The sequence below is a fragment of the Pezoporus occidentalis genome, unplaced genomic scaffold (assembly GCF_034315485.1).
Source record: "Pezoporus occidentalis ecotype Australia unplaced genomic scaffold, CSIRO_AGI_Poc_V1 ctg182, whole genome shotgun sequence".
NCBI lineage: Eukaryota > Metazoa > Chordata > Aves > Psittaciformes > Psittacidae > Pezoporus > Pezoporus occidentalis.
The window spans coordinates 3824578-3852508 of NW_026913662.1; the positions used below are offsets into that span (position 1 = coordinate 3824578).

The window sequence follows — 27931 nt, forward strand, 5'->3', positions numbered from 1 at the left end:
GAAGCTGTGAAATCCTTTCCAACGTATCACTGCCTGAAAGAGCAGTGTGAGGGAAGGCTGGTCTGGAGATTACATTTGGATGGAACAGAGAGATGTTTCCATTCCCATCACTGGCTGGTGCAGAGCTCTGGTTTTTCTTCCTCCCTTTCATTGAAGTTGCCATCTATTGAAGCTGAGCAAATATAATAATAAAATATTCTGAGTAAAACACTAAGTTTTAAATTTCATACAGTGATAGAATTGCTTTTGTAATTAACAGCTTATCCCTCCTTTTTTGCCAGAAGAGTTTGTGTGTGTACATGTTTGTGTTTATGATTATGTATACATGCATGTAGACACATATATGCACAGATACACATGTGCTGTGGTGACAAGTATTAGACTAGGACACTTTAGACTTTCCCCTAGAAATTAACCCAAAGGAGGAAAAATCCCCTTGACAGACAGTTCCTGTGCATCACACAGCATTCAGGGAGCCTGACACATTTTGAAAAACTGAGGTGGCAACCTAAAAGCTCGCATTGTGACCAGGGCCTCAGTACTCCCTGCGGTGCCCTTAGAGAGGCTGCAGGAGATTTTAAGAGAGCTCTTACTCTTGGTGGATTTGGATTTTGTGGAGACAAAGGCAGTTGAAAACTTTAGGTCTTTTATTTTGTGGAAGGGCAGCACCTTTTGTGTGGAAGGTAAATAAAGCCCTGTCACTCATTCTCTCAGCAGCCGTCCTTTGAAGGGATGTGACAGCTCATGGAAATAACCCTGCAAAGAAAGGCCTGGAACAGGACGATTGGAATGTCTTCTCAAGACTAAACCAGTGAGGGATTGCAGGGCACCGCTTTAGCAGTCACTTGAGACTGTTTGAGAGTGCCCAGTAGAATAGCCCTACCTTGCTCCCACAGTTGGATCTCCACCACATCCCTTGTGCTGGCATCGTCAAATCACACAGCTGCAACACCTCATTGGTCTGTCTGGTCATTTCTGCATTACCCCTGTGTGTTGTAGGGTTCCATTTCATCCAGAGTAAAGAGTATGTAACTGGAAGTAGTGGAGGAGAGCAGGTTCACTGCTGTCACAGGAGGAGCAATGTGAGTTTAGATCAAATCAAGCCCTGTGTGAAATCACACTCATGAGCAGAAGGAACCCACGCAGAAGCTTGGCCAAGAACACTACAGTAAAACCTCTATACTTACAGCTAGCAACAATGCATTTTTAGTGCTAAAACACTCTTATCTCCTGGATCTGACTTTTCTTTTATGCTGAAGTAAAGACTGTGCAAAGTAGCTGATTATACAACTATTTTTCTCTTGAAATATTCTATCCCTATCATCATGCTAAACACTGAGACAGCACCAATTCAAAGTGCCAGATATGAAGTCACTAGTGCAACTTTCTGAAATAAATTTTAGTGCTGTCTGGAGATCTCCCATCCAAGTATTAATGAGGCCCAGCCTTCCTTAGCTTGTAAGCTTCTACAGCACAGCTGTTGCAAGCCAACCAAAATGTTATCTTAAACATACTTTGAACCAGGGTAACTTACTGCCCTCCTGTCTGTGCACTGTAGTTCAGTGTGTTGCATTACTTCAGATGTCACCAGTTTCTGCTCCAAGTATAAAGAAGTGCTCTTCTTCAGCTCTTCCTTCACTAATATAAATTCACAGTGCAATGTACACACACACAAGAAAGAGGTAAAGAGGGAAATAGGCAAAAATAGAGAGGGGATGGAATGAAGGAAGGGAGGAAGGGAAGGGAAGGGAAGGGAAGGGAAGGGAAGGGAAGGGAAGGGAAGGGAAGGGAAGGGAAGGGAAGGGAAGGGAAGGGAAGGGAAGGGAAGGGAAGGGAAGGGAAGGGAAGGGAAGGGAAGGGAAGGGAAGGGAAGGGAAGGGAAGGGAAGGGAAGGGAAGGGAAGGGAAGGGAAGGGAAGGGAAGGGAAGGGAAGGGAAGGGAAGGGAAGGGAAGGGAAGGGAAGGGAAGGGAAGGAAGACTGCACAGGCTTCTACCTGTGAGAAATGCAGACAAGGAAAAAAAGCAGGGAGACAAGGAAAAATAGCAGAGAGACAAGAAAAAGAAGAAAATACCTCTTAGACAATAGTCATGTGGCTTCATAAACTACTGAAAGCCTTGGTGTACCCTGTGTTGAGGGGATTGGCCAGGAGAGCCAGTATAGAATATGTTAAAGTACATTGTGTGATTCTCTTAACTCAAAAAAAAAGTATTTTGCAAATTCTGTTGAAATGCATAAAGCTAAACTTACATAACCATTTTCAAAATGTTGCACATAAGAATTTAGTTACTGCCATGTTTTCAAAATGAAAAGTAATACTGTATTATTTTTCTAGCAAATTCACATTAGATAGTGACATTGTGGAGAGAGTCAGTGCCATGCATCTTAAACAGCTGTCATGAAGGATTGTGTGTATAGCAGTGAGGAGTGGGGAAATGGAATGTCTGTCATGAGGCATTGTATAATTTTATTTGGATTTTCTAACAGCTAGCATGTGTTACTGACAATACAAATTAAATGTTCACTGATGAAAAGGAAGGCGGTAAGAGAAATACAGATTTAGTAGAACATCAGATTTTGTTATTTTGAATAACAGTTATAACAGGAAAGTCAAAGAGACTTCACAAAGGAAAACTGACCTTCAGTCTTTCCTAGAAACATATACCAGAAAAAACACCTAGATATGACCTCTGTATATCAACTTATTAGTCAAGATACATTCAATTACGAATTCTATATGTATATCAGGCCTTGCAGTTTATCTAATAAGCCTTGCCATCTACATGATAAGCACAGATAATTGCATCTTGCAAGAAATTTGTCATTAATATAGGGTGCCATTACTATAGTTGCAAAGTATACAAAATATGCTTAGGATAATTAGAGCAAACACATGAATATCTGCAGTATCTCTGATACTGCTCAGATTCTTCCCATCTGCAGTGGACATCGCGTCAATGATAGACTCAGAGTCAATATGGGCTATACTGTCCCATTTGACACGTTTCTGCCTACCTGAGGAGCTCCTAATAAGGAAGAAATAGGGTGGCTGATGAGTCAGCTGTGCTGCTATTGTGGCTGGTAGGATCAAAGGAACAGATGAGCTTCAGGAAGTTCACATACTGCGTATGACACAACACAACGCAAAGGCTCTTCGACTTAATATAATGAACCACTAAAAATACACTAGTGCTGTAACAACTCCAGAAAATAGCTAGCGTACACAAATCTAAAAATATGGGTCTTATTCTCTCCCCACAGGATACCAATAACGTCAGTGGGAGCCCACTTTAAGATAGTGGGAAGTCTACGGTAGTTAACTCACATCCTGCATGAGTCCATGTCTCCTTGAAATCCGCAGCCATTCCTTTAGGACTGCTACTTGTTGTTATTTACTAGGCTGTGACATTCAAATTGTTTATGCTTTCCCATTCTCTCCTAACTCATGTTTTTCCTTAAGAGAAATAATCTGAAGGCAATTTAAGCTTGTGTTAAAGTAAACTTAAAGTTTGCAACCCCATGGAAATAAAACCCTTGGAGTGATGACCTTTCTAAATTCTCCCCAATGCCCTTTTATTTCAAGGCAGTGCTATTATTTAACATGCGTCCAAGACTGGTTTTCACGGCGTTTTCTTTGTTTAGGGGTGTTTTCCTTTTTTTCTTGAGGGGACTCACGAGCTTGGTCCTAAAACAGCTGACTTCTAAAGGAATTTGGATTTGAGCTGGCATATTTTATCTTCTCTCTTTTAACAAATTATCAATGCTAAGTACAGCTGTTTATAGAATAGTGCCTTATTTGCTTCTGTGTGCATATACTGCCTCTTATATTTCCCACGTTTAGACACACAGTATTATTTTTTCCACCGCTGTGCTTTCTGCAATCCCAGATGGCAAAACTAGTCGCTGTTCTCAATGTTGAAAACATGCTAGTTTGCTTTCTAGGTAAGAAGCAGTACACCAGAAGCTGGAAAATTAAATCACAAATGTATAGCCCCCAGTTGGCATGTCAAAAAATTATAGCAACCATAAGAGAACCATTATAGCAACATGTAAAAGGTACCATGCCATAGTACCATTGCTCCTGTTCAGAAATAAATACACTGTCTTTGCTTCACTCTAATGGAGCACTGATATACAGAGGTTATTCTGTTGACTTCAGCAAAGTCACTTCTGGCTATCGCTAAAACACACCAGGCTGCATTTAGGACTTAACTAACAGCGAGAAGCCAGTCAGTTAATGGTACACCATTTCATTAAGGAAAAAATGCCCTTATAAATCATTTGCATGGACTTAGTCTCCTACTGTTTTATGTTTCTTTGGTGCTCTCCATTTCTAGGCAATCTACATTGCCACACAGTTGCATAACCTTAAATTTGGGGATATTATTCTTTTCCATTAACACTGGGGCAGTTCTTGCAGTGCAGTATTTTTCATGCAACTGCTGCTGAAGTCAGTAAGGTTACATTGCTCCACAAAATGAGACAGGATCTCATTTATCAAATTGCCAAGATACCAGCAGCAGCCTTAAAACTACAGTGCTTTTATTATACCTCGTCAGTATGTCTGCTGGCTTAATCTGGATATTTTAACTATTATGCCAGTAAAATTTGTCTTGGACAATCCACATATTGCCAGGACTTTCTGTTTCAGATAAGGTTTAGTAGGTAATAAGCCTTCTCTCAGTGTTTTCTATTGGTCTGAAATGATAAACAGTAAGTAAAAAATTGTATAATGCTGACAAAATTCTGGGTAACCATGAATGAAGCTTTGTTCCCACTGCTCTTCTCTCTTTGTTTTTATGGCAAACTAAAATAAACACCTGAGAACTAGTCTGCCCATGTGGATGTGTCTCAGGTAGCTGACTTACAATGAAATAAATGCCACAAATACCAGGTCTGCTACTCACCAACTCTCAATATGACTGTGTCCTTCATCAGAGCAGCCTTATGCTCAATTAAAACTTGTAATTAAAACTGGGCACAACAGAGAAAGTATTATATGCCATCATAGCCCCTGAGGACAGGTAAACTCATTGAGACGTGGCTTGCAGTAGGAGGTACAAGGGAGAGGACAGTGGGATAGATTAATATGTCAGCGTGGCAAGGAAAGGATACCAGCCTCATCAGGCTATGTCAGTTTTTGCTCATTTGCTGTGTATCCTGTGTTCTTCTGCCACTATCAGATGGATACTGCCAGGTTCCTATGCTTCAGAGGTCTTCCACAGTTTATCAAACCTTTCAGCAAAATTCAGACTACATCTCTCCTCTGTCCTTCAACCACTGATGTAACACTGGATCACCTTTTTCTTTTGTTTTAATCTTTATTTTTGTGAAGAATTATTTGTTTTCCAGAAACACTCATCTTCTTGATCAGTTTTATCACAAGCACAGCGGAATGTGTATAAATATAGAAGCCTGTTTATTTCAAGATATTTTTTCCACGTTGTGTCCGGTCAACAGTTTAGTTTAGAATTTAGAGAGTTGAATGAAAACAGGGCTGAGGCACTGGATGAGCTGTAAAGGGTGGGGAAGAACAGTCTTCCCATTATTCGGATTGTCTGCTTTCTTTACCTAAATCAATAGCTATGCTCCAAACAATAAAAAAGTCGTGAATGTTTAACATCCAGTGGATTATTTTTAAATACCTAATTTGAAAGTTATCACCTCCTTATTTTTTAAAGAATTTTGTGTCTTATAGGGCTTTCCACAATCACGCAAAGATTGAATTTGGGATTTTCAAATGTATGTGCTATGATTTTTCTTAAGTGATTTTTATCTCAAGCTCACATGGACACTTGAAGAAATCAGAAATAACTTTGGGCTCAAAGTGCCTTAATTGTACCTGTTCATCCTTGGGAACAGAATTTGAGCTTAAAGAGAAATAAAAGAATTTACCATATATAAGATGATCTATATATAAGGTGTCTGAAGATGATCTATTCCATCTCTTTCTGGTGTTCTGTGCAAAATTCACAACTTCAGATTAAATGGAATAAGTCAGTAAAAAGACAGGAAAAGTCATAAGAGATTTAGATATGCCTTAGCTCTTTCTTTAGCAGCTACCCTTAGGTACAGAATCAGAGGAATGAAGAACAGGAGCGGAGGCCTTTAATGCCTCCTGAAACATTGTATGTATATCAGGATCGCACATGGATTTCAGAATGACTTCAGCTTTCATCCTCAGTTTGTTCTACAAAGCATCTCCATGTAGAGACAAATCCTTGTGGTTTAGGCTTGTTCAGGCAGAGCTCCCTTTTATATTGTTTTAGAGCTTGATCAAGGAGCTTTAGGGTCCCCATGCAAATGTTTTCTGGCCAAAGAAGTTTTCAACCTGAGAAACTTCCAAGTGCTTCCTCCAAATTTCTACATGTACTACTCAGGCAACTGTAAACTAAACCTCCGGGTCCTGCCATCTCAGCCATCAGATTGCTTCTAGCATCCCCAGATTCATCAATAGCTAAACAATCCTTTCTGAAAGCATGAGTACACTATGCAGGTCTGATGTCCACCCATTTCAGGAGACTGGAGAATTAGAGAAGGCCCAGCAAAGACACCAATGATGAGCAAAGGTGTATGTGGTTCCACCACACAAGCATCATAAATTTAAAAGACATGACTGAGAGGAGATATGGGAGAAGTCTCAAAATTCAGGAGAGACAGCAGTTAACCATTAGTGACTTAAGTTTTACAACACAAGCAATGGGGCACAAAAAATTACATTAGCAGGTTAGGGTGCAGGGGGAAAGCTCTGTGTTTTATTGGGCATCATATAGTAACTTTATAAAGCTCATTGCCATGGGACAGTGACAAGAGTGATACTGAAATAGGTTCAAAGAATTCATGCCGGAAAGCTCTATCGGTAGGACATGACTGTCAATATTGAACATCCAGCTCAGGAAGTCCCTGAAAAGCAGATTACCCAAAATGGAAGGCCAAACAAGGAAATGAATAATGTTGCACATCCTCAGTTTTATACTCTCCCATAAACATCTGCTTCTGGCCACTGCTGGAAACAGAAGACATGCTACGCAGCCATTTGATCTTCTGGTACTGCATTTCACCTCCTCTTCCTTTTCTTGAGGTATATTCTCCATCTTTAAAAGGATCATCTTTGAAACTTGTAAAAGGCAAAAGGCCTGTGATGCATTATTCTTTTCTTAAAAGCAGCATAAAGGCTATATAGATCTGGTTAAATTAAGACACACTTTTTAGTCACACTCTGCTGCTCTTTCCTCATTTTTGGCTAGTGTTTCTTGTGTATTACTCCAGTGTCTTCTCAAGATTTCAGGTCACCTCAGATTTACGTGGCTTCCATTGTCTACCTTTGAATATTGCAATGAGATTCTTGCATCTTTAGCATGATCTTCCTCTAAAGGTGTATATCCCTTTCCTCTTCCATCCTCCCTAAGACTTCTATCTCTGCAGAGAGACAGAACCTCCTTCTGAGGTTTAAATGCTGACTCAAACACCTGGCTCTTCTTCTCCCTCCTGGGAAGTATCCACTTCCTTAAGCCCTTTTTCTCTGAAAAGAATTTTGAGAAAAATAGGTCTAACCAGGGAGCAATTGCTCCTTTGTTCTTCCTGAGCCTAGTACAACCCAACAGGCAATCGAGTCTGTCCCTGGGCAGAGGCATTACTGGCATTCACCCCTCCCTTAACTTATAGACTGTCAGCTTAGAGCCTAGTAAAACATTGTCATAACACCTGAAGATAAAAGCAGTTCTGAAAAGCAAATGAGAATATATATTTTCCCCATACAAAATTTATAACATAATCTTCATCACACAAACCTAAACCTTGCCTATATTTGCAGCAATATGCTGTATTTGAACCAAAGCAGTTGCTGTGGGGCCTGATCCAACACCCACGTAACTCAGTGGGAGCCTTTAAATTCACTTCAGCGGGTGTGAAGCCTCAGTACTTAGTTATTTTGTGGACATTTACATAGAAATGATGCTTTAGGTTTTGATATAAAACTGAGCAACGCCAGTGACAGATTGATTCTTGAACAAGGGCCCTCAGTGCTACTGTATTGAAAATAGTAAGTACAATATATTGCAGATCTGTTTGTTATTCCTAGTGTAAAAATAGATCAGCCCAGCCAATGGGATTAACCACTCAATTATTTCTTGGCTGTTTTTTTTATTGCTGTTGTTGTTTTTAAATAGTTTTCCTGTTCTGTTGTTACAGATGAATTCTGGTAAATATTTATTCCTACACTTGCTGTAAGCATATTCCTTTCCTGGTGGTGCACTGCACAGCTCCAGATGTGCAGAACTGAACCTTTTCAAAAACAAAGGGGGCCCCGAGTGTAGCCACACAACAGAGAGGGGGCAAAAGGCTTGTTGCATCTTTAAGAAGTTGCTGTGTGTGGCTTTGCTGAATGCAGCAATCTCGGATCTTAGGGATGTTTGACTTGGCCGCAGCTGAAAAGAGTTAGGACGAAGAATTACAGGCAGGAAAAGGGTAACATCTTGCTTCTAGAAAAATCTTCATTAAGTTTGAGTGCGTTTTTCCTACTAAGATCAGACTCTTTGAGCTGAAACTGCCACAATTCAGACCCAGGCCTGTTGTTTGGAGGGGTGGTGAGAGTCTGACATGAGCGTTGTCTGTGTGGGAGCTCTCCCAGCCCTTGGTCCCTGACACAAGGACAATCCCCTGCTTTGAGCAGAAGGGGCCCAGGGTGCAGGGCAGGACCTGTGAGCATCGTGAGACAGCACAGCCCTGGGCACGTGGAGCCCAGTCCCTGCATGAAGTGACTTGTGTCGTTTGCCTGACCACCAGATCTGATGCCCCAGACTGCTTCACCTTTCCTCCTCTTCCCATCTATTTATGTTCTTCTGAGGGCTTGCTTTCTTTCCTGCTTATTAGAGCTCTTCAGCAGTCCTGCTTCTGGCACTGAGGTGGGGTTTCACTTCTCCTGCAGAGTTTGCTGGCTGTAGGAAAGGCAACTAAAAGAGCAAGAGCTATGTTACCCAAGCAAGTCATCCTGCACAATATCCAGCCGTAAGCTGTTGACACAGCATGTGAACAAGTGCAGTATCACTGGGGTACCCACAACTTCATTTTCATCAGTTCACCTGGCCTCTCCTATCTTGACAATGTGCCTGATTTTCTCAAAGGGAAAGGGACCAGTGTCCCATGGGAGAAATGTGCGTTGAGTTACATGCACTCAACCATGAGAGGATTCAGGCTGAAACTGTGTTTAGCTCACTGAAGAAGATAAATTCCTCCTTTTGGGGTTTCCTTCTTTTGACAAATAAGTGGCACATTGACCATTTTGAGGCTAGAACAGACTTCCAGGGCCTTTTGGGTGCCTTGAACAGGTAGAATTTGAGTAGCAACGGATCAGGGCTCCTAGCAGCTTATGGAGGTCAGGCCTGAGATATAGCCTGACTGAGCAGAACTGGCCTCACTCCATTGGTCTGATCAACATGAAGGTCTTAGTCCCTCCTGAGTGTCCCCTGCAAAACACAGGGACCTAAGGAGGCAACCCAGAGAATGTATGTAAAGAAGCATTTGGTCTTGGATGGGGCTTTGAACAACTTGGTTCTAGAGGAAGGTGTCCCTGCCCATGGCAGGGGTTTTAGAACCAGATGATCTGTAAGGTCCCTTCCAACCCAAACCATTCTGTGATTATATGATGCTATGACTGAGCATATTAACGATAAAGAAAAAAAAACCAAAACAAACAAAAAACCCCCAAACAAACAAACAGAAAAAACAACAAACCCTGCCTTTATTATTAATACACGTGACTTGGCTGCAGAAACCTAATGGTTTTTCGCCTAAGAAGTGGAGCAAGGTCAGTGCCTTCTCTCAGTGGTATTTCTTCATGTTTTCTGGTGCCTTGTAAAACCACAAAAGCCAGGTGGAGTTACCCCAACACTTGGCAAATGTTACACAACTGTTTGTTACATGAACAAAGTGGCTGACAGCTGACCTTCTAAACATACCTAAGTTACTGTTTCCTATTGCACATACACATTGAAGCAGGAAACAGACTTCCAGAACATGAAAGCAAGATTTGTTTGCTTATCTTATTATATTCTAATGTAATTTGAGGTAAACAAAAGACAACTACGGTCTTTGTTATCTTAATTATTCTGTACAGCCAATATAGAGCAGATTTGCTCTGCATGATTAGACATAACTCTTATTGGTTTGCAAATTATTAACATAATTCCAGAAATTGTACATAATTCAGGAAATACTTTTCCTAACAGCCTGTCCTAAGGACAGCTTTGTTCAGACCTATGTTGCATAATGGGATAAGAAGAGATACACAAATAACAGTCACCTGGTACTGGGGTGCTGCCTGTCAGTTCCGCACAGATTTTCTGCATATCTCTTAGCTGGGGGTTTTGGAACTGATCTGACAATATAAATAGTTGTATTTTACGATATGCAGTGAAATTAGGGTTCAGTGCAAAGCATGTGGGAGTCAGTCTACGAGTCTGGATTTGTCCTATGTACCTAACACTTTTTAGTGAAGCTAGCAATGAAATACTGTGATACTCACTGAATAACTGTGGGGTTTAGGAGCAGAAGAATTTGTCCTTGTCAGGCTGGACTGTTTTAAGATATTTTGATTTACAGATATTGAGAGTTAATCTTTCGTGCATTCTTCATGGGTCAACTAGAGCTTAGTTTCTACTGAGATGGAGAGAGATGGGTGGTAAGTGGAGGGAATAAAAAGCTGAATGAATATTTGATTTTTTAAAATGTGAGAAAATTCAAATTAGTCAGAGAAGATCTGCAGGGGAAAGATTAAATTCTCCCAGCTCCAGTCTTAGAAATAATCCCCTGTAAATGTACCAAACTAGTCACATGAGCCAAATTTTACTTTCAGACTCTTTCCTCAGATGTGTTCACACCCTTCCAGTATGTTTCTTTCTAAATATTATTTCCACTAAAAAGGCTAAAACGCTTTTGGCTTTTCTGATTACACATACGTGATGGTGTGGTGCATTTTGATGTTTTTTCAATATTCATGACGGACAGTCCCACCCTTTAGGCTGTAACTCACTTTGATTTCAGGTGAGATTTTTGCCTAATGATCAGGCCTTGGGGTGTTTGGCTCATCAGCTGTAATGTAATCAGCTAAGAAAATTTGAATTGATAAACAGCAGGAATCATAGCACAGACTGCTGGCATAGCAAATACATTGCATGGTTTATGTGTAAGAAAAGTCAGCACCTCAGAAAAAATAAAAATAAAACATAAAAATTAAAATTAAAATTAAAAAAGGCAGTTAATGTTGCTTGTGCTACTGTGTCATCCAGTTACAATAAAAGACTCAAGGAAGGATTCAGACAGTGTCGTCAAATTTCAAACCATCCAGCAACTGTTTCAAGTTGCTGAAAGTTGTTGAGAGAAAGTAAATTCTCAACCTTCTAGGGATCTGAGTTCTCAAAGTGTTTGTGTCCATGCAGGAAGTACTACAGATCTAGCATAGAACTTTGAAATCTGTGCCTGGATATATGCATCCCAAGATCTGATGCCATGTGAAGGCACCCCACTGATGCCAATCAGATGCCACTTAGACTTAAGAATAGGCCAGCAGGGAGACCACTGTTGCAGTGGTTCACAGATAATGGGCCAGTTATGATACTCAAAGTTGTAGACTGGATGATCCAAACCTGGCCCACAGAACTATATGAAACAGTTATGTAATATTTCCAAGTTTTGATGAGGGCCATGGTTTGAAATAATTTTGTTTGATACCATTAACTCATCAAAGTAGCTGAAGTCCCCTGCCTCTGAAGGGCAAAGCATCCCCTGACTGAATTTATAGACTTAACTAGTGTGAGCCAGTGAACTTCATCCCAATACGTACACTGAATCTCTTGAGGAAGGATTGTCAGTGAAGTATTTTTGGATGGCTCCTAAATTTAAGTCAAAGACTTAGAGGAGAAGTCTTCCCAGGGAACAGCAACAAGTAATCTTAATGAAGCCAGATGGCATAACATATAGTTTTGCTTCTTCCATAGAAATTTTACATAGCATCAGAAAGTGGTTCTCACTTTTGTAATAAAATGTTTTCTGTCTAAATGCTGGACAAAAAGCATCCAGTCTCTGACACTTTAGCCACCAAAGCTCCTAGGGTTTCTTTAGAGCATTTTCATTTTCTAAACAGCATAAATGATGTCACTTATCAATTGCCAAACCTATTTCATAATTTCAATAACCTCCAGGGGACTGATTAAATCTGAAATACTTTGGCCTATTTTAAAGGAAGTCTAATCGTGTTTTTAAGTCAGCCTTGGAACACATGATTCTTTATTAACCTAATAAGCCTCCATTATCCCATTCCCAAAGTTCTATTCAAGCCCTGTATTTAGTGTAAAGTACCGTGCACTGGTTAATTAGAGCATATTATCTTGGATGAAAATGCTGAATCTTATTCTGCAGAGTCAGTGCTTGGAGAATTTGTTAATACGCTGCGTGTACCCAGATTGGTTCTTATCTGAGCCTTGGCATGTGTTAGCAGTGCAATTACCTACTTGCAATTGCTGCCTGCTACTTGGCAAAGGGGAATGTTGAACAGAGGGTTATTTCACTAAAGATAGAAAGTGACTCATTTTGATTACTCAGTCATGTCCTCTCCTACTTAATGCATGCACAATGGGAAAGTCTGATGGTACCAGAGAAAAGATAAGCAGGATGTGCTCAAGTCATTTCTCTTATTCACCATTTAGTTGTAGTAAAATTAAAAAGCCAATAATTATAACAAGAGCAGGTAATGACATTTCACCTTTTCACATTTAGAAGGCAAATCCAAATTTAAAGGGAAATAAGAAGTTAAATATGAACAGAAGTAAAGGATGTAGATAACTCAATTTCACTTTTGCTTACCACAGTTTCCAGTCAGCTTGGCTTTCTGGTCTTTGTCTTTCTGTTAGTGTCACAAAAAGGAGAAGTGTTTTTGTCCAAACAACATCCTGCTTTAAATTAGTGTAACACACTTTACATTAAAAGTGTGTTTATAAAATACACTCTTCCTAATCTGGTCTAGGGATATTGAATAGACAGTGTACATCAGTTAACATTTGTAGAGCTTCCTACTGACTTGATAGCCCTGGTCTCATATTTAAATGACCTAGGTTTCTGTCTATTGAGACTCACAAACTTACAAAAGTATCCCTTACAGACATGTCCCATTATTTTTAAAGATTTTTCATGAAACTGCTCACCAACTATGGGCCATTTTCCTACCAAAAGAAAAGTATTATTAAATTCAAAATTTGCAGTGGTAAATACTATATCCCTAAAAAGTCAGAAGTAAACTGTTTACATCTGCTGTAATCTATTCTGATTGATGGTCTGTTCATTGAAAGAGTTATGCATTATCAATCTTAATTAATGTAGTAATGCTCCGTTAATCTAATGCAACCTTATTTCAAAGATTGGGAAACTATTTCCATTAAGTGTTTCATTTCATCCCCATAAGGTTTAGACTAATGTTGTTATTCGATGCATGCATATTTGTGGTCATACATCTGACAAACTTCTGACAACGTCACATGAACACAGCAGCAACTTTTAAAATGGGCATTGAGACAATGCATATCATGCCCTCCTGTCGAACAGCATACACAGTAGACATTTTAATCTGGAAAAGAGAATAATTAATCTCTATGCCTTTTGTGATTTTAAAATAAAATAGCCTATTTCAGCTCTCATGATACTGGTCATAGTACATCAAGTAAAACAATAAATAGTTTCAAAACCATTAAGTAAAAACCAAGAACTATCTGAAATGAAATTATGTCAACCCTGAGTTACTGGGAAAGCCCCCTAAGATAGTGACTACACTGATGATAGATACTTCTTGACCTTTCACCAAGGCACTGTGCCTATCCCAAAACCTTCTACAGTAAAATTCATGCCTCCAACAGCTGAGACCACTTTCCTTACTGTCTGAGTCCCAGCTCCCAAGCCATGTAATGGCTCTTTTGCCCCTGCCCCTTGCAAAAACTGTATGCTCTCTCCTCACCCTTGCCTCACCTGAAACTTCCCACTCTAGACAGTGTTCAAAATGAGGGATGAAACTGATTGACAGGACATAGAGCAGTTTCCAAACCAGGGAGTGTGAATGAGGCTTGGAGCGAGGACAGAGTTTTGAAGCCAAGTCCGCTATGAGCACTTAGGGTGACAGTCAGGCTGCGGTGATGAAGGCTGAGGATCTGTGCCTGTAATGTTTAAGCAGTAGACCTTTCCTAATGCAGTTTACTTTAGCCACAGTGCATCACAGCACGTCAAAAAACAGCACAGCCTGCATAGTGAAGGAGACTGTAACTCCTGGTTGAGAGGCAGTGCTGGGGGCAGGAGGCAGTAATCCTCCTGGAAGATCATCTGCCACCACCACAGCTCATGGGCTGAAAAGATTTGGGCAGAAAGAATGAAGTTAGACATTTTCTGGTAAAAAAATAATAATCAGGAAACCTTGATATTTTCTTATTTAAATTGAAAATATTCTTCATTTTGGGAACAAAAATTGTTGACCAGAAATTTGCCCAAACTGTTACATTTTTCATTAAACAAAATCTCTGACCATTGTTTTGATGAGACGTTAAATTTGCGCGGCTTTAAATTTTCCTTTGGTATTCTATCTAAAAGCTGGTGCTTAGTGGAAAAGTGTAATGGTTCTCCACAAATGAGAATATTACAACATCTTCAATAAAAAAAAGATGAATAAAATTCTGCCCAAATGGGTATATTTGAACCTTTCAGAATGAAAACAACTTCAAGAATTCTATTTCTTTTTCCACCAAATGATTTCTCCATTTTTCAGCCATCTCTAATTATAACAGTAACTTGCAGGTGTTTCCTGTTAAATTGCTAATAACTGTGTCCTGGGATAATAAAACTCTTGGGTTTGGCCCATTTATCATATTTAAATTATAACTTAAAGGTGCATCCTGTTTACAAGGTAATAATTATATATGGGACTAAACAAACTCCTCTGGAGCCACTCCAGTCTATTGTGTTACGTCGGACTGCAGCATGGGCTTGAAGAAACCTTAGATGGATAATTCCATAGGTAGCAAAAGCTGACTTTCCCCTCTGCCCAAAAAATGCAGAAAAAAAGAGTTGCTATTTTGCCTATATTAGGAAATTAACTTTGAAAAAATAAATAGCTTCCAAAATGAGTGATCAAATAATCTTAAAGCCTTTGCTGATGGCCAGACGACTCAGTCAAAACACACCCATCCAAATTCTTTAGGGTGGACGTCAGCAGATGTAAATGCGCAGGCGCGCGTTTGTCTTCTGTGTCCTTCCAGCAGGTCTCATGCCCCTCTTTGTGGTCCCCCAGCTGGGAGGCAGCAGTGTGATAGCCCTGTTCCAGAGACACTGAATTCCGATCTCCTACATTCTTCCTTGTTCTGCGTGGTGGCTGGGGTTTTAAAATATGCCCTTTTCTGTCAGAAGTAAAAACCCTGAAAGTTTACAAAATTACAAACCTAGGGAGGAGGTCAGCTATTGGCCTTTCAAGTCCTCTGCTAGACACTTGCATTGCAGTGAGATTTGGTTTGCTATGCAGAGCTTTCTTTCCACCTTGCCCCAGTCCCCTGCAATGACACAAGTCCAAATTTCCAGCTCCTTCCCCAGCACCAGCTCCCTTCGGCTGACTGGTGCTTTCCACCTCAGTTGCTTAACAGCCTGCAGAACCTTGTGCAGTGGGACAACAGTCATTTCTTTGTCAAGGTCAGGACTTAGGGGGCTGGGGAAGGAATTTGGCTTGTCCTGTGTACATAGGAAAGTAACAACTTCAGCATGAAGCACAGAAAGAGATACTAGCATTCAAAAACCCCACTCCAAAAATAAACTCCAGAAGTGACCAGTGCATTTGCTTGCATTGCAGCTTTGCTTCAGTGTTTCACTGTTATTTCTTAAGAGCAAAAGAAGCCCCAAACATTTTTTTCTCTTTTTTTTTTTTTTTTTTTTGCTACATACTGCACAGTATGAGTAATTCAAGAAGAGAATAAAGGCCGGCATTGTATAGCACACTTTCTCATGCGCACACAAACCTCCTTCCAGCTTACTGAAGGAATCAAAGAGTGGAGGGAGTGTCTCCAGCTTTTCATGTAAATGACGTCTTTTTTTCTCTGGTTTTAATGCCACCATCAACTCAGTGTGATGAAGCATTGATGAATAATGAGCCCATGACACATCGTACTTTTAGAACAGCTCATATATTTGGCATACGCCAGACCCCATTTGTGTCAATTTTTCTTTTTCCCCCCACTCAGGCACAGATTTGTAAACATTTTTACCATAACTAAGAAACGCAGTTTTATTTTCACTCCTTGGGGAAGCCACACTCAACATCCATGCAGCTTACACCAGTTGCCCTCTCTCTTTAGGGTGCTGTGAGGCAGCGAGCTTAGCTCTCACCATTTGAGCAGGAGCTTGCAAAAGTGGGGCTGATGCATTCACTCTTATCTCACCTCAACAAGCATGTAACTATTATCTTCCCTGAAGTAGAGTCATGGTGGCACTAAGTAGAGAAATCAAGACATCCTTGTGAAAAAAAATGCAGCCTCTTATTTATCAAACTACTTGTAGAAAGTTGGGATTGTAACCTGCATTTTATTGAGAAGAATGTCCATTTTCAGTACGGTGTTGTTTTGGATTTCTTGGTAACAACTGAACCTATAACTTCTGGGTTTAAAACTGCCTTGGAAAGATGCAGTATATAAATCATAAGTCACCTGACTGCCAGTGGGACAGGGAACTATACTGTCAGAAATGAAAAGGCCTGCTTGTGCATGTCCTGCAGCAAAGGTCTTTCCATGCACATCTACCAGTCCTACCCCTGCAGCAAGGTCTGTCATTTAAGGTGATTTCAGCTCTCCCTAACAAAAGAGAAGATCAGAGATGATGTACTGGAGACCTTGGTCTTAGCTTCTGGTCTGGCCTCCTAAGGCTTTGTCTTCATCTGATGCTGTAGAGTTTACCAGATCATCCCAAATAGGGAAGCAGAAGAAAACTTAAGAGTGATAGAGGCATAGGCAAGATATTTTCCCAGGAGAGGAAGAGGCTGGACACAGCAGCTTTCAAGTTTGGCAAAAAAGACCATCATGTAGATAAGCCTGTTTTCTTATTCAGTCTAAGAGCACCAGCAACATAAAGTTTTGTCCTATAAAAATCATCCGTAATGTCTGGCCCAGTGTACAGACTTTCATTTCTCATTTGCCTTTACCACTTTGCCTATGATGAGATATGGGCCAATAATTTTTCTTAAACCTTTTTCCACTAAATGCTCATAAGTTTTCAAACATGAAAAAGGACTTGTTCCTACTCTCCAGAAAGGTCCTTAATTTCTATAACTGAGGCTTTCAAAGCAGCATAAAAGAACAGTGCATAAAGAAACAATTTGAATCTTCATTGCTTTGAAAAAACGTGTAAACCCAGCAGTTTAAAATCAGAGCTCTTTTTCTCCAGGGTTGCGAAGAACCCTATAATGCTTTCCACAAGGCTGTTTAAGCTGAGAGAGGTGACATCAGATATCCAGGCTGTCAAGAAGATCATAAGGAAACCTGGATATTGCTGACAAACCATGGGCATTCCCTTCATTGCCAAAGTAATGAGCAACCCGCATTTAGGACCACACATGACACTAGCACAAACAAATTCCATTTCTCAACTGCGTTGCACTTATTTCCCTGGGTGACAATCTCAGTGGGAAAGCTAAGCTTCAGCTACGCAGCACTCATGATGGGAGGCAATCAGGGGATCTGGGCCATGTGCAATTCAGAAACCAGGGTGAATCAACCCAACTCCTAAAAAAAAAGAAAGCCATTACCAGCAATTTCTCAGTTTCGTAACAAAGCTCCGGAAGCTTTGAAATGAGCCAGTTTCTGACATCAGAACTGCTTTCTTTTTCCCCTTTTTCTTCAGTCAGGTTACACCTAGGATTTGAAATAAGGAACTAACTGAGTTTCTTGAAATGGACTTTTCCTGCAAAAATCTAGGACTGCTAAAGTACTCACATTGATTGAAATGCATTATTCTGGGAATTAATTTCTTCTGGCAGAAATAACAGTTCCTATAATTTTTATCAGTCTTTTCACACCAATAATTTATATGTAAAATCTTATATAAAGCTAAGGTTGTGTCTGAGGCTAATTATTTGCTTCTAGAAACAGATGAAGCTAAAAGCATGCTGATAATCTGCTTCTAATCTCTCTGTACCAACCTCCTTTGGCCCCATACAAATCTTATGGTCAATGATAAATTTGGCAGCTCTGGTTTCAGTATTGGCTCAAACTCAGCTGATCTGAATGCTCTTTTTAAAACAAAAACAAAAACAGAGACAACTCCTCCTTTACAAAATACATGGTCACTATTCACTCCAGGCTGCAACTGGTTAGGGTGAAAAAGGGTTAAATCCCAGTTTTGTACAACTGCACTGAGCACTGCCATTTTATTTGCCTCCTTGGTTTTATGTCAGCCACATGCCCATGCTGAAACTACAATACAGTCAGTGTCTGGAACTCTGACAAAGATTAGGCTTTCATCCCTGTTATTTGTGTTTCTCCTCAGAGCTTTTAGTGATTTTTAGGAGAGAAAAATAACAGTCATTGCTTGGGAATGTTTCAAAATGACGCAGCACTTACCATCATGCGGCCTTTTGAGGGTTATTTTGGGATCCAGGTTCTGGCTGTTAATCCACAGGCACTTGTGTCTGTTCAGGCAGGTTTGCAGTGACTGGCACAGGAAATGCAATCATTTGTAATAATAATGAGCAAAATTCACCCAGAGACTGTGGCTTGATACATTCAAAGAAGCAGCAATTGAGTGGAAGAAACATTCATTCCATCACATGTGTCAGAGCATACAAGATTTCAGCTAAGAATGGTGACAGGTTGGCAACACCATTCCATGTCACCTGCAAAGCTCTGCCAGAGGAGTTACCTTTATTAACTACAGACCTTGAGCTTTGTCTGGATCTGAATCCAGACTACAGCAGTTACCTCTCCACCTTTTTTTCTGAAAACGTTTTTTGCAGTGAGCTCCTTCCAGAGCTCTCTTCAAGTCTTACAGAGCATGCAGAGAGATTTACGTCTCCTTTGCTCCACCCTGCAGCACTACTTGTCCTAAACAGCTTAAAAAAAGGGAACCTTGAACTTCTTTTTCACATGTGATCTGTTAGCATTAGACATTGAAGTAACAGTTTTTCCATCTCCCCATATCCTTTCCTTTAGTCTTTAGCCATCATCCTTTACTAGACATGGTTTTTCAGTTTATAATGTGTTTATTAAAAATCACTGGTTGCTAGTGGCTACCTAACATTAACACAGCATCACACACAACTTTTCCTCATATTAACAGTTTGACAAGGAAACACATCAAACGGTTGATAAATGGTCATTTTATAGGGTTGACAGAAGTAGCCTCAGAACTTACCGTTAGGTCTTTGATTTACAATGTAAACTTAAAATTTTCCCAGAAGATTAAAGAATTCACACACTTAGTGAACTTGCCATTGTCATTTGCATAAAGATTTGAAGATGAATTAGTAAGTGTCTAAATCAAAGTCCACTAAATCCAGTAAAGGCTGTAAAGAATCACAGACAATAAGGATAAAAAAGAGTCCTGACAGTCAAGATACTATTATCCTTTTCTTTTCATAAAACAATTCAATCAACTCTTTCATTTGTGCTCCACAGCATACAAACAAACATACCATGACACATTTTAATGTCTTTGCAAAAACAGTTGAACAGAATAACATTGAATCATCAGTATCAATCAGTCCATTAATTTTAACTGAGTTATGAAAGGAATTAATTTTGTACTCAAAGACTTAGTAATCTGAGACTGCAAAACAGCACCCTGTTACTAAATCACAGCTGCAGAGAGAGGACTGGGCTTATGATGGGCAAAATAAGAATTAGCAACTTTCAACAGTCCAACGCATTATGAACTTCCTTGGATTTAATGTACTTACACTGCCTCTACACAAGCCATAAAGTACTCTGACAGCAATTATATATGCAACTCAGACAAGATTATCAGGCAGCCACCGGCACAGGAGAGCAAGTGGTATTTAATACACAGGAGGTACAGTTAACCCCCTCCTGCTCCCCCCGTGTCTGATTCCAGTTTTTCTGTCCAGAAATCTTGCTCAGCTGAACAAAGGCAATCTTGGCCATTTGTGTAGGATAAGACTGTAAGTCTTACAGCCAAATCAGAGCTACTGCTACAGCCCACACAGGGACATCTACAAACTCCAGAAAAGTCTAGCATTGCATTTGCAAATCACTGGTGCAGTACGTGCACAGGGGAAAGTCACTGCATAAGTCACGCATGCTTACATCTCTCTAGGAAATCCCAGAGAGTGATATGGGAGTCCTGCTTTCAACCCTGTTCAAAACAGCTTGATTTTAGCTCTTCTCCAAAGCCTAACAAATAGATGGCCTTTGTCTGATGCCCTGGAGGGCAAATGCAAGCTAATAAAAACTCTAGTCTACACAGATAACATATAATTGTAACTTGTTTTTAGGTAATGGTCTTCCAGGCTATCTCATTATTCTCTTTGAACAGGCTTTGAATTACGCTTTTTCAATTTTAGATAAAAGTGAACCAGTGGTTTTGCAGCATTAGCAAACTAAGTTAGATTGAATAGTTACAATTAGTGGGTGCTTTGATTTCATCATTTCTCTTTAACTTTGAAACCAGCAGTCAGGCAACCAAATATTTTTTTCCCTCCTCACGTTTTCTTTCTCCAATCGTCTTTTTCCATTCTGCTCCCTCAGCCGCTTGCTTCTGCTTTGTCTCTTAATGACTAGTTATACCAGGCTTTGACCATGCTGCATTTCCTTGACTTCTAATTCTCATCTGCCCCCACATCACAGTATTTTCAATATTTAAGTGTGAGTATTTGTAATCAGGATGAAGTCAAAATATTTCTGCTGGTGATGAGTTGACACAACCAAACAGATGTTCTGCCTGTACTTTTTCTTGATCTTATTCTGAATCCATTTTAATGACCATTAGTGAAACTACTCTCTTGTGGAGTCTGAATGAATTATAACAATCTCCATTTACCTGCTGAAGGCAGAAACACTCACTTACCAACCTGCTTTTTCCCCAGTGTCTTACACAAATCAAAAGCAATCTCTCAGAAACTCTCACATAAGTTCTCCCTTACTCTCAAGCAGATACGGCACCACCAGCAAGCCTAAATCAGCCATTCCTAACCGTAATGGACCTTTGGCAGTTCTGAAATTAGCTTAGCCTCACATAAAATTAATAAGCCTTAAAGTTGTTTGTTAATGGCTGTAGATCACACACCCAGCCTCATCAAGCAGTTTGAAAACATTGACCTACAACAGCAGGATATCTAAGTTTCCACTGTAGATGCCACAGATCTTCTGGTGGAGAGCGAGGACCATACATCATAGTTCCACCAGACCTACAGATAGGCATGATACAGATAACTTAAATGAGCACACACTCTGATGTTAACATTATTACAAATAAATTAAATGCAATAAATGCATAGTTGATATGTGCAACAGTCTGGGTATATACAAGCTCAGTATATAGGCCAGATGTGCCTTTTCATTCATGCTAGTGCACCTCTCAGTCCCATCTCTGTTTTGGACCAAAGAGAGCACACAAATGATAACCATGGTCACAAAAGCAGCGTCTGGTCCCAGTGCTATTTTTCATAAGGGCCCCACAATCCCTCTGCTTCTTTGTGAATCTCATGCATACTTCAAAAGATGTGGAAGGAATCACAGTTAACCAGGACAACTCATCTTTCTTATCAGGTGAATTGTCACCTAGGAAAGTCTCTTCTGTGGCCAAACTCCTTGGCCATGACCATTTTGTCAGACAGCTGTACACCAGTGATAGTCACTGAACTACCTCAGCCTGGTACCCACTTCTAGGATGCCCTTCCAAGCCATCCTCATACAAGGCACTGGAAAGCACATGTAGGAATTTGTGGGGATCGTGCCTTACCTGTTCCTATGTCTGCAGGGCTGCACAAGCACAGCCTTGAGGCAGGGCTGGTCAGCAAAGACATCACTTATCTGTGTTACTAATTTGATAGCAGACCCATAGAGCTGCCTCCAGTGCACTCCAACTGACGGCCATGCAGAGACTCGGCACCCATACAAGCACACTCTAGCCTCTGCTTGCTTGCCAGAGGAAGAGTGCCTGTCCTTTTGTGCTTGACCCATTGGCCTTCATCTAGCCCAGCTGCTTTTACTGAAAAATAGAAAACTGATGTTGGACAGGCAAATCTAGTGCTCACACAGCCCCAGTCTGTCGCTCAGAAAAGGCAGGTGAGATGTGTAGCTAGCCCTTTTTTAGATGATAAGCAGAAAGAATACAAATGATAAAATGCATGTCTAAGGGAATTCAAAACCTGCCCAAAAGGTGCAGGAAAGGTGAGAACAGCATGGTTTTGCTCTTCCCACCAGCACCATTTTTCCTCTCCACTGTTTATGATTATTTACTAATTTCTATCAGCTGCGGGAGAATTTGGGGCAATATCCCTGAAAGGGCTGGTATCTTGGTTCTGTTTATCAGATTTCAGCTTGGCTTCCCTTTGCTCCTCTTTTTATTTTTCCTCGCCAATATTTATTTGAAAAAGTGTTTTGGCAGGATTTACAATCCACAAAACCCCATGGACCTGGAGAGAAAAAAATAATCTCAGGTGCTACTTAAGAAATTCCTCCTTTCTAAACCTCAGTGGATTAAAGTTTCTGCCTTAATGATCTGTGTGAGAGCTTTTGTGTAAAACTTCAAATAACTTTATTGATTACATTCTGTATAGTATGAGTCTGGACCCCTATTTGTATTTTCCTTTTCTAAGAAAGGTTTCTATAAAGACATACAGTACCAGAATGGATTAGTGCATTAGCCCTTGTCTTTGCAGACTTACTTGCAATCCAGACAGGATTTGGATGAAGAGAGTCTTACCAGACAGGATCATGCTTCTCAATGGAAAAAATTTCCATACTGAAAAATGGAAAACATAACATTTAGCACAATTAAGTCTATTTGATAGCTTTGTCTGTGCTGAGGAGCAGGGGTGGCTGCAGAAACAGCACCACCGGTCAGCACTGAGGTGCTTCAACAAAGCTGTCTCAGAACTAGGGTAGCTTTTATAAAGAGCTTTCTCAGAAGTAGAGGAAAGAAAGAACTTTGGTAAAGCTGAATGAGAGACTCCAGCTGGCATAACAGAACTTATAGGTGAAAAATGAAGTTTACTGGCAGAATGCTTGGGTCTGACTGAAACAGAAGCACAGTGCCACAATTTCCTCTTTCCTCTGACAATGTCTCCATAACCATTTTCTTCCTGATGTCTCCCAGCACAAGGCTCTTTCACATAGCAAATAGATGAAAATGGGCATGGAAGTTTTAGTTTTAAAATAACCTACAGGTCCTTCACTCTGTTTTTAGAAAGGAAACAGAACTTCTGCCTAAACGCAGACTCCCCACCCTCTCTTTCTACCCTCCCTTGTCCTTTCCACCTGTTTAGATGTTTTCACAGTAGGATAACACATTCATTCCCTCCTGACTAGGGCTCAGCTGTTAGGAATGGAAAATAAAACCGAAGTTTGCAGAGTATTTTTAGCCCAGAGAAAATAAAGTGGTTGCAAATACTGTACACCCCCCAGCTCCTCCGGCTTGCGGAGATCCATGCCCAGAAAGAAAGGAAACCGCAAGACCAGGCTGAACCCTTTGATTTGGTATCAGTGCCAAGTATTCTGGAGTGACTCACCCAACAATCCCACCCTTCTTTTTCTGTCTGTTTAAACGTGCCCTCCCCAGGAGTCACATCATCTGGTCTTTCCCATCTTTGTGGCACTGATGCTTTCACTACCATATATGCACTTAGCTGGACTCAGCCCATTACTCTCATCCCTTTGTATGAGATAATCTGTTGATGACTGGCTAATCAGTAGGTTGCAGATGGGTCTCCCATTTCCCTCTGATCTCACAAGTCTCAAGGGACTAGCCTTCTGAGAAGAGACAGTGCGTAAGGGGATACAACACTAAACAGATGACACATATTTTAGATTCACCTAATGGCTGCTCCTGGTTTCCAGACTCCCCACATGCCATTTGTTTTTAACAAATGGCCACACAAGCTGTGGAGATGATATTTTAGAAATGTCTTTGAAAGGCTGACTTACCTCTAATGGCATTTGCAGCATGTGTGCCCCTGACAGTAGTCGTCTGTGCTGTCAAGCTGCTCCCACTGCAGGTAAAAATCAAGTATTTTGAAAAAGAAATCATAAACTGACAAACAAAATGGGTTTAGATAAAATGCATCCTGAATGGGAGAAGTGGTTTAAGAGACGAGGAAGATTTAGATCTCACTAGCAGCTATGGTTGGGTCTATGCACCCTTGGACTGTGAACTGTTAAGGAGGCCTTGCTTCACTGTTAGCAAAACAGTGATTTCTTCATTGCTGAATTGACTGCAGTATCTTGTATGCAAGAGCAACACAGGATGTGGCAAAATTGTCAACAAAACTGCCAAAAGGCAGTTGTAAATCCTGAAATATCCTTTATGTAAATTATTCTGATTTTCTGTTTCTGTCCCAGCAAAATCTGAAGATTTTGTACCACTGTCTAGAACAGTCGCCACTGCACATCTCTGACAGCCCCTCTGTAGAGCACCAAAAGGCAGCCTGGATCAGCCCTACAGGCTGTACACAGGGGTCATATTTTTAATATGAAACAAAATAGGATAGGGCTAGTTCTCCCGCACTTATGCCAGTGGGCTCAGCACAGTTCTCACCCATCCTTTTTTTTACCTTCCAACACAGAGAAGGATTTCCATACCCACATATTGTCTGGGAGGGCAGAGTTGGCCCAGAGAGAACCAGCACCATGGTAGCAATGTAAACAGTACATATAACCAGGTACCAGGGTTTAGCCCTGTGTTATGGGTACAGGCGCTGGTATTACTGAGCCTGAGGTGTGCTGGACCCATTGAACACACCAGAACACTGGAGCAGTGCATGAATACTAGGTCTCACAAGAACTGTACTTATTATGAAGGCATCACAAACAGCTCAGACATATACCTAGGGTGTGAGGCACTGGAACATGTTGCCCAAAGAAGTGGTAAATGCTCCGTCCCTGGCAGTGGTCAAGGCTCGGTTGGACAGAGCCTTGCGTGACATGGCCTAGTGTGAGGTGTCTCTGCCCATGGCAGGGGGTTTGAACTGGATAGTCTTGAGGTCCTTTCTAACCCAAACCTTACTATGATTCTATACTTCTGTCCAAGAAATCCTGGAAAGAAATATGGCAACTCCTTTGGGAACCGTTGAACTCTCCTCCTCCATCTCCATTTAGTTAGTCATCATCATCATCATGCTGTTATGGGCTCTTTTAGTTGTAGGAGTATTCCCAACTGACTTCCTTAAAAAGCACTTTCTATTTAAAACTGAAAAGCAGCTGCTGATAATGCTGCCTTAAGCTGGCCATTTTGCTTCTTGCTTCTATAGGTTCCACATTTTTGCTATCCAGCCAGCACAATAAGCATTTCAGCTTCGATTGTCTGGGATTTCCAGAAATGCTCAGTACTGACCTCACTGTGACAAACACTAAGTGTGGGGATGGGGGTTTATTCTTTTTATTCTTGAAAAGGTGGAGCATCCACAAATAAAAGATCATCTGCAAAGTTAAGGCCAGCACAGTTATTCCAGTAGCTGGCACACTACTACATGAATGCTGACTATTTACAGCAGATGTAATCCAAGTTTATCTTCTATGAAAACTTTAGCACATTATTTCTGGAAGTTCAAGTTATAACTGCAATGATTTGCAAGTAATTCAAGAAAACAGTTCTATTAATCCATCCAGTTTTGGGGTGTTGAAGGAAAAATATATTTCTGAAGCTTTCAGTCCTTGTGCAGGGAAGTGAGTAACATGCTGGGAATTATCTATTAGCAAATGTTTTAACCCTTGCCACTGCTGGCAATATTGTTGATAATATACAGCATAAATTCATTGGGAATTAGGCTTTTTTGTTTTAGTGAGCCTCAGGGGAGGCACCCCCACCAAGCTGACCAGATTTACCCAGCTTGGATCCAAGGGTGTCAGAAAACCCCACCCAGACAACTGTTTTAGGACTGCTGGCCTCTTCCCGGAACTTACCAGTGGAAAAAAAGAAATCAAAAATGAAATCATTAAAACATGAGCCAGACTTCTGACTTTATCAAAAGGTATCTTTTAATTTTAAGCAAGGGTATTCTAAAACATTGGCGCTTAGTCGTCTTTTTCCAATTCTGTGAAACCAGGGGGGACAGTATCCACTGAAGACTATGCTACAGCAAATTCAAGCACACAAGCTTAAAACAAGTACTGGTTTTCTCTTTTCAGTCTCCAGGGAGGCCAATAAGAATTCACAGACCTCAACTGAATCTACCAACCATAGCAAAAAATACCTAACCTAAAGTAACATTAGCAAAAGTCAGCCTACAGGTCTTGAGAGAGGAAAGCACAAGTTTCTTCAAAAGTGGCTTTTTTCCCAGTGCTCTTTCTAAACAGTCTCAAAAAACCTTTTGGTATAATTTCCTGTAATTTGCAGGATTGGGGGTGGGGAATGAGCATTCTAGTAAAGACACACATAGGCAAAGCTCTTTATTCATACTCTACTTCCACTGACATTATTATAAAACCCACAGTGACTATGACAGGACCAGACTTCAGCAGACAAGTGCTTCTGAGGAGTCCAGTATTTATGTCAGGAAAACTGGAAAAGCTGTAAATTTTGTAACTTATGACAGGATGCTGGCTGGAGCTCAGACGTTAGTATTTCTGTTACACAACATGAGGATGCACTTCATGGAGGAACATGAGAGATCTCCATACATCTACTCAGCAAGACGTGCACTTAAATACTTACTTACAGCTGCTAGAAATCTTATTTTCCAAGAGCTCTCAAAAGAAGTTTAAGGGCTACTCAGCCGTGACTTGGATGTCAGAAATGGTATTTGGAGGAATCTCAGTTGTTCTCTGACAGAGAACAGATTTTTATTGACTTACCCCAGATAGACAGTTGAATCAGATGACTGCAATTGGATTTCTGCTTTCTTGGAAGCTGGGAATTTGCCTTGGCTTGCAGTAACAGCTTCTGGGTACCTGATCCCACATGCAAGCAGGTAAATAATTGACAGATGGTTTTCTTTATGCAGCTAAGTAATAACTTTCAACATTGTCAGGAGAGATTAGAAAGCAGGAGGAAAATGCATTGAAGAAAGTTTGGGCTTAAGCTGCTGTGCTGTTGTTACCCAGCATCCCTGCCAGGCTAACTGCAGCAGGCGGATTCCATGGGTGCCTAAAGGTGCTTGTTATAGAGGGTGTTTACAGGTGTCCCATTATCAAGTACTGATATAAAATACTACCACGGAAAATCGTGTTTAATAAGCTCCAGCTGCCTGTTAAATTAAAACAAAATTCCTGCAGCAAATAGTCAATTCGAAAAACAAGCAGTAGTAGGTCTAAAACAAAGGAGCCGAGCATGAAAAGAACCTTGACTGAATCAAGCTGCATTTTGGAAAGTATATCAAATGGATGTTTTCCTGGTTTTGCTTTTAGGCAGATACTTGCTCCTGCCAGCACAAGTAGCTGCTGAGACTACAGCCTATCTTCTTTTGCCTTTGTGTTCCTACATATACCCTTAGACTTTGTTTCTGTGAGATCATAGGCTATACCATGAGGCTGGCTTATAAAACTCAGTAGTCTGCAGAGGTGTAATAATGTGTTTTAGCTGAAAACAGAACTTGAAACAGAGACACAAACAAACAGCAAGGCCTGGCAGCCTCTTTCCCCTCCCACTCCCAAGAGCTGGTTGTCCTGCTTCCCCTCCCAATTTTCTGTTGGCTCAGTGCCTCCCCAGCTGGCAAAAAAAAAAAAAACAAACTGGGGCAATTAACCCTTTCTTCCG

At 40.6% G+C, this 27931-nt stretch overlaps 1 protein-coding gene and 1 long non-coding RNA gene across 2 annotated transcripts in view; one reads left to right on the plus strand and one right to left on the minus strand.

Moving 5' to 3' along the window:
* Nucleotides 1-27639, minus strand: LOC134162034 (uncharacterized). The gene is made up of 3 exons (XR_009964169.1): nt 27031-27639; nt 985-1063; nt 1-172 (listed from the first exon to the last, which is right to left on the minus strand). It is a non-coding gene; the product is annotated as an uncharacterized LOC134162034 (long non-coding RNA).
* Nucleotides 1-27931, plus strand: part of LOC134162099 (potassium voltage-gated channel subfamily KQT member 1-like) — a 473656-nt gene that overhangs the window by 402657 nt on the left and 43068 nt on the right. The gene's annotated exons all lie outside the window — the stretch shown is intronic.